This window comes from Mus caroli, chromosome 1, assembly GCF_900094665.2.
Source record: "Mus caroli chromosome 1, CAROLI_EIJ_v1.1, whole genome shotgun sequence".
NCBI lineage: Eukaryota > Metazoa > Chordata > Mammalia > Rodentia > Muridae > Mus > Mus caroli.
In genome coordinates this window covers 28,752,060-28,760,782 of record NC_034570.1, presented here as the reverse complement: position 1 = coordinate 28,760,782, position 8,723 = coordinate 28,752,060, and the positions used below count along the sequence as shown (strand labels likewise).

At 42.5% G+C, this 8,723-nt stretch overlaps 1 protein-coding gene across 2 annotated transcripts in view; it reads right to left on the bottom strand.

Annotated features, from left to right (window-relative positions):
* Window positions 1-8,723, bottom strand: part of Dst (dystonin) — a 398,187-nt gene that overhangs the window by 327,681 nt on the left and 61,783 nt on the right. The gene's annotated exons all lie outside the window — the stretch shown is intronic.

The following is an 8,723-nucleotide window of genomic DNA, read 5'->3' as shown; positions in this document are numbered from 1 at the left end:
GGGGAGGGGAGGGGAGGGGAAGGCAAATGAAACCACACCAGGACTCTGAGGAGGGACACTGACGAACTTCCAGAGCAGTCAGAGAATGCCTGGCATCCAGATGACACAATTTCACTTACCACTCACAGACCCAACAGTTCCAACTCTGTCTCTGGAGGCAGAGGCAGGGGAATCTCTGACATTCCAGGATAGTCGGAGCTACACTGAGGCAGGCTTCCCTGCCTCAGGGGGGGAAAAAAAAAGAAACAAAACGAAAACAAACAAAAGCAAACAAGGGAGGAAAAGGAAGTGGGGAAGGGGAGGAGGAAGAGGAGGAGGAGGGAGGGGGAGAAGGAAGAGGAGGACAAGTTATTCCAGGTCAGCCAGGGATATATACACATACTGAGGATGAAGCTGAAGTCACAAACACTATAAAAGCTCCCATCTTGCAAGGAGCTCACAGTTTCTTAAATACCCCACATAACTATTCTTTCAGAAAGGACAAACTCATCTGTACAAATAGCTAAAAAACAAAGAAAAAAAAAACCACTCAACTATCCATGTCATTTCTAAAAAAAAAAAAAAAAAGCTAAATAATACAAATAAAATCCCCAGGCAAGCTTCGGAACTTTAATTATGCTTTAAATAGAGCTAAAAAATGTGCGACTCATTCTCTGGCCAACTGCTTAGCAAAGGGCCCGTAGAAAGCTGAGCCACGTGAGGTAGAAGGAAGCCACCCCCACGGTGGAACACTGGAACGGTCTCCCAAAGAGAGCCGCACAGTGGGTGCCAGGCCAGTGTTCACGATGGGCCCCGATTGATCAGGCAACTCGGTAGCCCGCGTTTTAGGTGTCATTAAATTTTCATGAGTTCTGTGCAAATAGAGATGTATAATCTTGAAAGACAAAGTAGGATGGATATCCGATGATTCTACTTACTAGAGAAAAAAAATTGTTAAAACAGGCACTGTCTGCCTTCTCGGTAAACTACATCAGGCCATTTGCCAAGAGATTTCTTCCAAGTTTGTTTGTTTTAATAGTATATATATATATATATTTTTCATACTAGTAAGTGTGCCAGGAATAAAAATTCTTTTTAGGGAAGAATTCATTTTTAGATGTTAAAATAAAAATACCCTGCTTACATAACTCACTGATTTATAGCATTTAAGTTTTCAATAATATAGAGATTTCTGTATTCCATTTGCCAAAATGTTGTTTACATTTTTTCCTTAGAAAAAAAGTCAAATGAGCAGAGTGTTCTTTGTTAGGAGAAAATAAAAGGCTTTCATCCCAAAGGGCAGCAGTGTGAACAGTGTCCCCGCGGATCTGACCTCTGTCCAGGAAGTAGTGGCACACCTTTAATTCCAGGACTCAGGAGGCAGAGGCAGAGGGATCTCTGTGAGTTGGAGGCCAGCCTGGTCTACAGAGGGAGTTACAAGACAGGACTACACAGAGAAACTATGGGGGTAAATGGGAGTGGAGTACACCAAAAACCACACACACACACACACACACACACACACACACACACACACACACACACACAGAGAGAGAGAGAGAGAGAGAGAGAGAGAGAGCGCAAACAAGAACAACAAAAACAAAGAAAGAATCGTAAATCGTTCTTATGTCAGGAGAAAATGAACTTGAAACAGAGCACAAACTATAAACTTCAAATAAAGGGAGGGCTATTAAGTGCTTTGTTGTGTTTTTAGTTCGTTTTGTTTAAGTTCTGAGACAGCCTGGCCTGGCCTGGATGTTGAGGTTTGGTCTGTCAGGTGACTTTCATGCTTATTCCTTGATTTTCCTTGATTATTGGAGGGATTAGAGACAGGTGAGTTTGAATTGATTTGATTGTACGGGGTGGGGGTGGAGATGGACCAAGAGCACATAGCCAGGAGAGACAGCAAGTATCTGGGGAACATTGCTGGGGAGGTAGCCAGGCCAGCAGTTAGAAAAGTAGATTAGAGGTGACCCCCCCACCCCCCAGTAATTGCCAAAGCCAACAAAACAGCCAGAGTGTTCATTTGAAACTACTCGGCGATAAGCCTAAAGTGTTCCGTACTACAACTCGGTTTGTAGACCCCAGTCTTCAACTCTCAGAAATTCCCCTGCTTCAGCATCTCATGCCGGGATTGCAGGTGTGAGCCACCACATAACAGTCTCGAGGTTTTCCATATGGAAAGATTTAAGACACTAGAAACCAGGGAACTTGTGTTTGAAGCCAGATACAGACTTTCAAAGACCATCTCAAGAGGTTGTTTCATTAGTAAAGACTAGTAAATACATGGAGGGGGGCATGTGGTTTCTCTCTCCAAAACCCCAATACTATGGTTAGCAAAACACATGACTTGGAATGTATAAATGCCTGGTATTTCTCTTGTTTCCTTAAGGGTCCTTCTTTGGTGTCACTAGTATGTCTCTCCATACTTTAAATGCATTCGACATTTGGTTGATAGATCTTAGAAATCTCTTTTTCTACAGGTTACTAATTTATTGTTGAAGGGCCTAGGGTTTTGGGCCTAGAACTCTCTGCAGTATGATTTTTATCAATTGTAACAACAAAGGCTTCTGTCCCTGGAGTTGGTGTAACTGGAACTCCCAGTTTAAATCAGGTCGCTATGGTGATGCCTCTCATAGTCTTCTTTTTGTTTGGGATTGTGTTGGATATTCTCAGCCTTTCGAGTTTCCACATGATTTTTTTTTTGTTTTGTTTTTGTTTTTAAAGATTTATTTATTTTATTTTATTATATGTGAGTACACTGTAGCTGTCTTAAGTCACTCCAGAAGAAGGCGTCAGATCTTGTTACGGATGGTTGTGAGCCACCGTGTGGTTGCTGGGATTTGAGCTCAAGACCTTCGGAAGAGCAGTCGGTGCTCTTAACCACTGAGCCATCTCACCAACCCCTCCACATGATTTTTTAAGATTTTTTTTTTCTCTATGTCTGTGAGGGAACCCTGAGAATTTTATTAGGATTGCATTAAATTTTAGACTCCTTAGTGGGATGGTACTTTTCACAATATTATTCCTTCCAAACCGTGAGTATGAAAAAAACTTTCAACCTACTTTCAACGGAGGTGTCTTCCTCTGTTTTTGTCTTCAGTCTCTAAAAGATTTTATCATAAAGCCTTTTATTTGTTTTTTTTTCATGGATGTATTTATGTATGTGCATGAATGCTTTGCTTGTGTGTTTATATGTGCACACAGTACCAGAAGAGGCTACAAGAGAGCTTATGGGTGCTGGGAATCAACCCTGAGTCCCTGGTAAAGCAACAAGTACGCTTAACCACTAGGCTATCTCTCCAGCCCCTTTCAATTCTTTGATTAGGTTTTGGTCACGGAGGCCGTAGAGGAGGCCCACAAACCATACTGGCTCTTGTTATTCCTCTTGGCTGCTCACCTTAATTGGAAGACACTATGGCTGCATGAAACTGAGAAATTGGGCTGCAACTGAGCTGGAAGATTCCTCCCTGCTAGCTTGCTTTCATAATGCCTAAAGGTGCTGTGTAGGTTCCCTTACCTGCCCAGCAGCATGTACAAGAAACAGAGTCGACAATGCTATCCAGCTGTGAACTATACCCACCAACCGACGTGTTGAGCAAGATGGGCTCACTGCAATCGTGGTATGGCTGTTAGAATGTTAACTAACCACTCTTTGACTTTAAGACCTGCTCCATGAGGGGGTATTCATGCCTCATACTGTAAATCCAGTCAGAAACCTATGGCAGAGGGCATCTTGGGGAAAACTTCCAACTGCAGTTTAGCAAAACTGACCTAGCAGCAAGTTCCCTACTGTACCACTGGCCACTGATGGCCTCGCAGGCTCCAAAAGCAGTGCCTAGCATTTCAGCTGAAAACAAAAGCAAAATATAAGACAGTTACTTGTTCCACTAACCCTAAAGCTCATGCAAGGCCGAACAGAAGTGAGGCTTGGCAGGTACGAATGCCTCGATTCATACGCAACAGCAGCCAGTTTAACCTTAGGAGCTTTTGGAAGGTGACCTATATAGAACATAAACAACAGTGCACAGGGTTTAAACTTAATGTTAACATCTGGTTAATTTAGGTACCCGATCCCCACCCACCTCAGTGATGCACAGCTGCACAAGGTGGATGGATGGATGGATGGATGGATGATGCTGCTGCCACAGTAGTCTCTGACCCTGCCCTCGGCTTCGGGGATAACTGTGACCTTTACCATTTGATATCTGAGTGTGCTGACGTGTGGAGCCTGAAGCTCTCACTTCACAGCGTTCACCAGCCTGGATTTGCTGATTCTAGAGTAACCCTGAACAGCCAATACAGGTTGGGAAGGCTTATGATTGGCTCTCAAAGATATATAGGTAGGCACTCCCCAGTAGCAAGCCACATGAAAGACAAGTAACTCCTCTACTCCTAACCATCCACATTCTCCTCCCCAAAATCTCTCAGGCCCAACTTCCTAAGTGTTATTTGTGGGAGAACTCCTTGAAGCAGATTACAAGGACGAGAGACGTCTCTGCCTCTACCTGGCCTTTATGGTCGTCCGCTATTTCCTTACTCTCTGGGACTCAGTTTGACAAAGTCAGTAAATAACATACAGTCTACTCAAAGCACAGGGTGACCTCAGGTTAAATAAGATAATGAATATGAATTGGTTTTGAAAATAGCAACGGCTACCTAACTACCAAGAGCTACTGTAAAAACAAATAATTTTCCTGAAATAGCACTGTCATTTCTAGAGCTAACCTCTGCTCTCCCAGGGTTCCTGCTAAATTCTGTTTGGATACAGTCACTCTCCCTACTTCGATTTTCTTGAACCACATGTGACTCCTCCAGAACCAGAAGTGGGTAATTCTGAAATAAGATCCCAGCACTTGGGAGGCAGAGGCAGGCAGATTTCTGAGTTTGAGGCCTGCCTGGTCTACAGAGTGAGTTCCAGGACAGCCAGGGCTACACAGAGAAACCCAGCCTCAAAAAAANNAAAAAAAAAAAAAAAAAAAAAAATCAGACATGAGAAATAAATGTCCAGAGAGATAAAACTGTTAATGCAGAAAACTACTGGTTATGAACCACAGGCATCACACAGCTCTAACATCAGGGCCTTCTGTGCCTCAACCTACCAGGGAAAAGCATCTGGCAATAGGAAGTAACATATCAGAGGATGTCTCATTCCCTCAGGCTCTACAGCCTTCAGTTCCTGAGAACCAAGAGTAACATGGGTGAGCCGAACTTTACCTACTTTACTGAGAGATACAAGACATGATCTTAAATTATTCTTTAAAAAGAACTCAATAAAATCAAATCTCAGGTAAAGATGTCTATTAAACCTTTAATAACAAAACAAAAGAGACTATGATTGTAGTCTTTAAAATAAAGGAGTTTGAGGGCCATCTTACCAGAGAAACTTGCAAATTATTCTGTTTGTTTAGAAGAAAAATAATGAGCCAGATCAGGTTTGAAGGAGGGGTTGGTTTGGTTTGTTTGTTGTTTGTTTGTTTGTTTATTTTTGCAGGGGGAGGGGGATTTGTTTATTTTCCCTTTGATCCACAGTTATCTGCAAAACCTTTAGTGTAAATGACTGGATATTTAGAGTTTATTTTGCTTAGCACCTAAGAAACGTATGTTTGTTTGGTTTTTTTGTTTGGTTTGGTTTTGGTTTTGTCCCCTAAGGTAATAGGTGGCCCTGAACACAGGTAAACACAAAAGCAACAAGAAGCCTTGCCAGGGTCCCGAGAGAACTAAGACTCACAAGCCACACTTCTTGTCTCTAAGTGGGGTTCATGAATCCCTTCATCAGGTTTGTTCTGGTTGCATGAACAGTTTGGGAGACTAACGAATGTGTTCCTTTGAACTGTTCTGAAGTAGAACTCACTTGCCTTGCATGCTGTGTATGGTACACCAATTATTTACAGACTTTTAATAGCATTATCAGATTAGCGAGATCTTTTAGAAACATCTATTCATTGAGAATCTAAAAACACTAGCCTAGCAATGAGTAACCCAAACTCGGTAAATAGAATGAGCATGGGCATCGGTTAATGAAATTCTCTGTAGGCTCAGTGGCTGGGAGCACTTGCTGCTCTTGTACAGGACCTGGGTTCAGTTCCCAGAACTCCCAGGGTAGCTCACAACTGGAACCCCAGCTCCAGATGATCTGAAGCCCTTTTCTGTCCTCTGCATGCAGGCATACGTACAAGTAAAATACTCATACAAATCAAATAGAAATAAATAAATCTTAAAACATAAAATTCTTGTTAGGCAGTTAGAGAGGTCTCACGGAGGACACAGGGGGGCAAGAAGTCCCGAAAGCTTCTGGAAAATCCTTGCCGTTTGCCTTCTAGTCTCCCCCTGAACAGCCTTTCTTGTTCTAACAAGATATCCGGAAACCAAACTCCAAAGCACGTACCCACCCCTGCTTAAGCCTTTCTATCTCCACGGGGAGAGTCAGAGGTTATGTGGGATCCGCACTCCGGTTACAAGAGGAAAGAAAACCCCATCTCTTTCTGGGAACCGGAAATGGGGGTGAGACAAGGATCAGTATGTAACTGCCCTGGAACTCACTGTGTAGACCAGGCCAGCCTCAAACCCATCGAGATCCCCTTGCCTCAGCCTCAATTGCTGGGCTTAGAAGCATTCACGACCACGCCCAGTTTACAGAAAAGTAAACTGAGCTGTATAAGGCATCATTTGCAATTCTAGAATCGAAGAAGCAGAGAGATGAAAATGACTCATGGTGTTCCCCTCTATCACAGGTTCAGGTTCTATTTAGAGCAGATGAAAGGAAAGCGAATTCAGAGAGCCGAGTGAGGTCCAGAAAGCAGCAATTACCTTGTTTGCAGCTGATCTGGAAAACTGGCTGCCTGTCGCTTCCTGGAGCTCAGCTGCTGTGACTGGCTGAACTCTACAGCTTCTTACAAGGATTCCTTTACACGTCAGCCAAGTGAAAGTTCACCGTGCACAGAGAAGCCTTCACGACACACTGGAAGCGCACCTGGAGGCAACAACCCTCTTCCCAAACAGACCCAAGGTTCAGCCTCAGCTTTCTCCTTCACTTCCCAGGTCACCTAAGCGTTCACTTCCTGAGCCGCCTAATCCAGACCATGGGTTTAATAACATCTTTGTACAAATAGTTCCCAAATCCAGATTTATCCACCTATGACAGGCGTTCTTTAGGAAATCTTGTAGACATTTCAAACCCAACATTCAAAAATCTGAGTTTTCATAGTTCTGAGTGCCTCCAAAAAGAAACTGGAGAGAGCATACACTAGCAGCTTGACAGCACACCTAAAAGCTCTAGAACAAAAGGAAGCAAATTCAGCCAAGAGGAGTAGAGGGCAGGAAATAATCAAACTCAGGGTTGAAATCAACCAAGTAGAAACAAAAAGAACTATACAGAGAATCAACAAAACCAGGAGCTGGTTCTTTGAGAAAATCAACAAGACAGATAAACCCTTAGCCAGACTAACCAGAGGGCACAGAGGCAGTAGTATCCAAGTACTAACAAAGTCAGAAATGAAAAGGGAGAGATAGCAACAGAAACTGAGGAAATTAAAAAATTATCAGATCCTACTGCAAACGCCTATATTCAACAAAACTGGAAAATATGGATGAAATAGAGAATTTTCTAGACAGATACCAAATACCAAAGTTAAATCAGGATCAGATAAGCCATCTAAATAGTCCCATAACCCCTAAAGAGATAGGAGCAGTCATTGAAAGTCTCCCAACCAAAAAAAAAAAGCTCGGGACCAGATGGGTTTAGTGAAGAATTCTCTCAGACCTTCAAAGAACTATTCCACAAAATAGAAAAAGAAGGAACCCTACCCAATTCATCTGTGAAGCCACAGTTACGCTGGGTATTCTCCCTTGGAACTGGAACGGCTTCTGTCTAATCAGGAACTTGTCACAATTTCCCTTCATAGAGGACTTCATAAGAGATTTTTGTTTCTCCTTCTATCATGTTTAATGCTCCAAAAAGATTTTTTTAAACTGATTAAAAATTTCATATAATCATTTCTTAAGATTTTTTAAAAAAATAACAATGTAGTATTTCACTTAGTAGATGTTCAATATTTCTTTGCTTAAAACAAAAGTTGTGCGCCTGCCCACGTCCTGCTGTGATGTGTATGGGAGCGCACTATAAGTTGATTCACCATTGCTTCACCGTTTCATAGCTGGGGCAGGCTCAGCAAGTGTCTGCTAAATGAGGAAAGATGGACAGGCTACACCTTCGTGTGTCTTCCTCTTTGTTCTTGTGTTGCTTTGAAGTTTTTAAAGATTTATTTATTTTAGAAAATAAGAAAAACAAAAAACAAAAATCTGAGTTTTTAATCATCCCCTGAGCCTAAGCCTGTTTCTTCCACTCTGTGATCAACCAACCTCTGAATCGAAATCTTCACACTCAATAAACCAGTCTCTTGCCTATGGTAGGAGCTCGGAAGCATGAAGCCAGGAGCTCCAGGCTGCTATTCCTGACCATGGAGGAGAAAAGCTACCACTTAGATACCACTTAGACAACCACCGATGCAGGTACATTTGCAGCTGATAGGCACAGGGGTCTAATTCTAAGCCACAGAGAAATGGAGGCAACCCTGCAGGGACACTGAAAAGAAGTCGAATCCCAGAAATAGAACAGAAATGGATACATTGTTTCTGTTCCGTTCTTTTAAATCATTCTAGAACCTTTATGTCCCAATGCCTGAGAGCTATTTCTTTCTTTCTCCCTCTCTCTCTCTTTCTCTCTCTCTCTCTCTCTCTCTCTC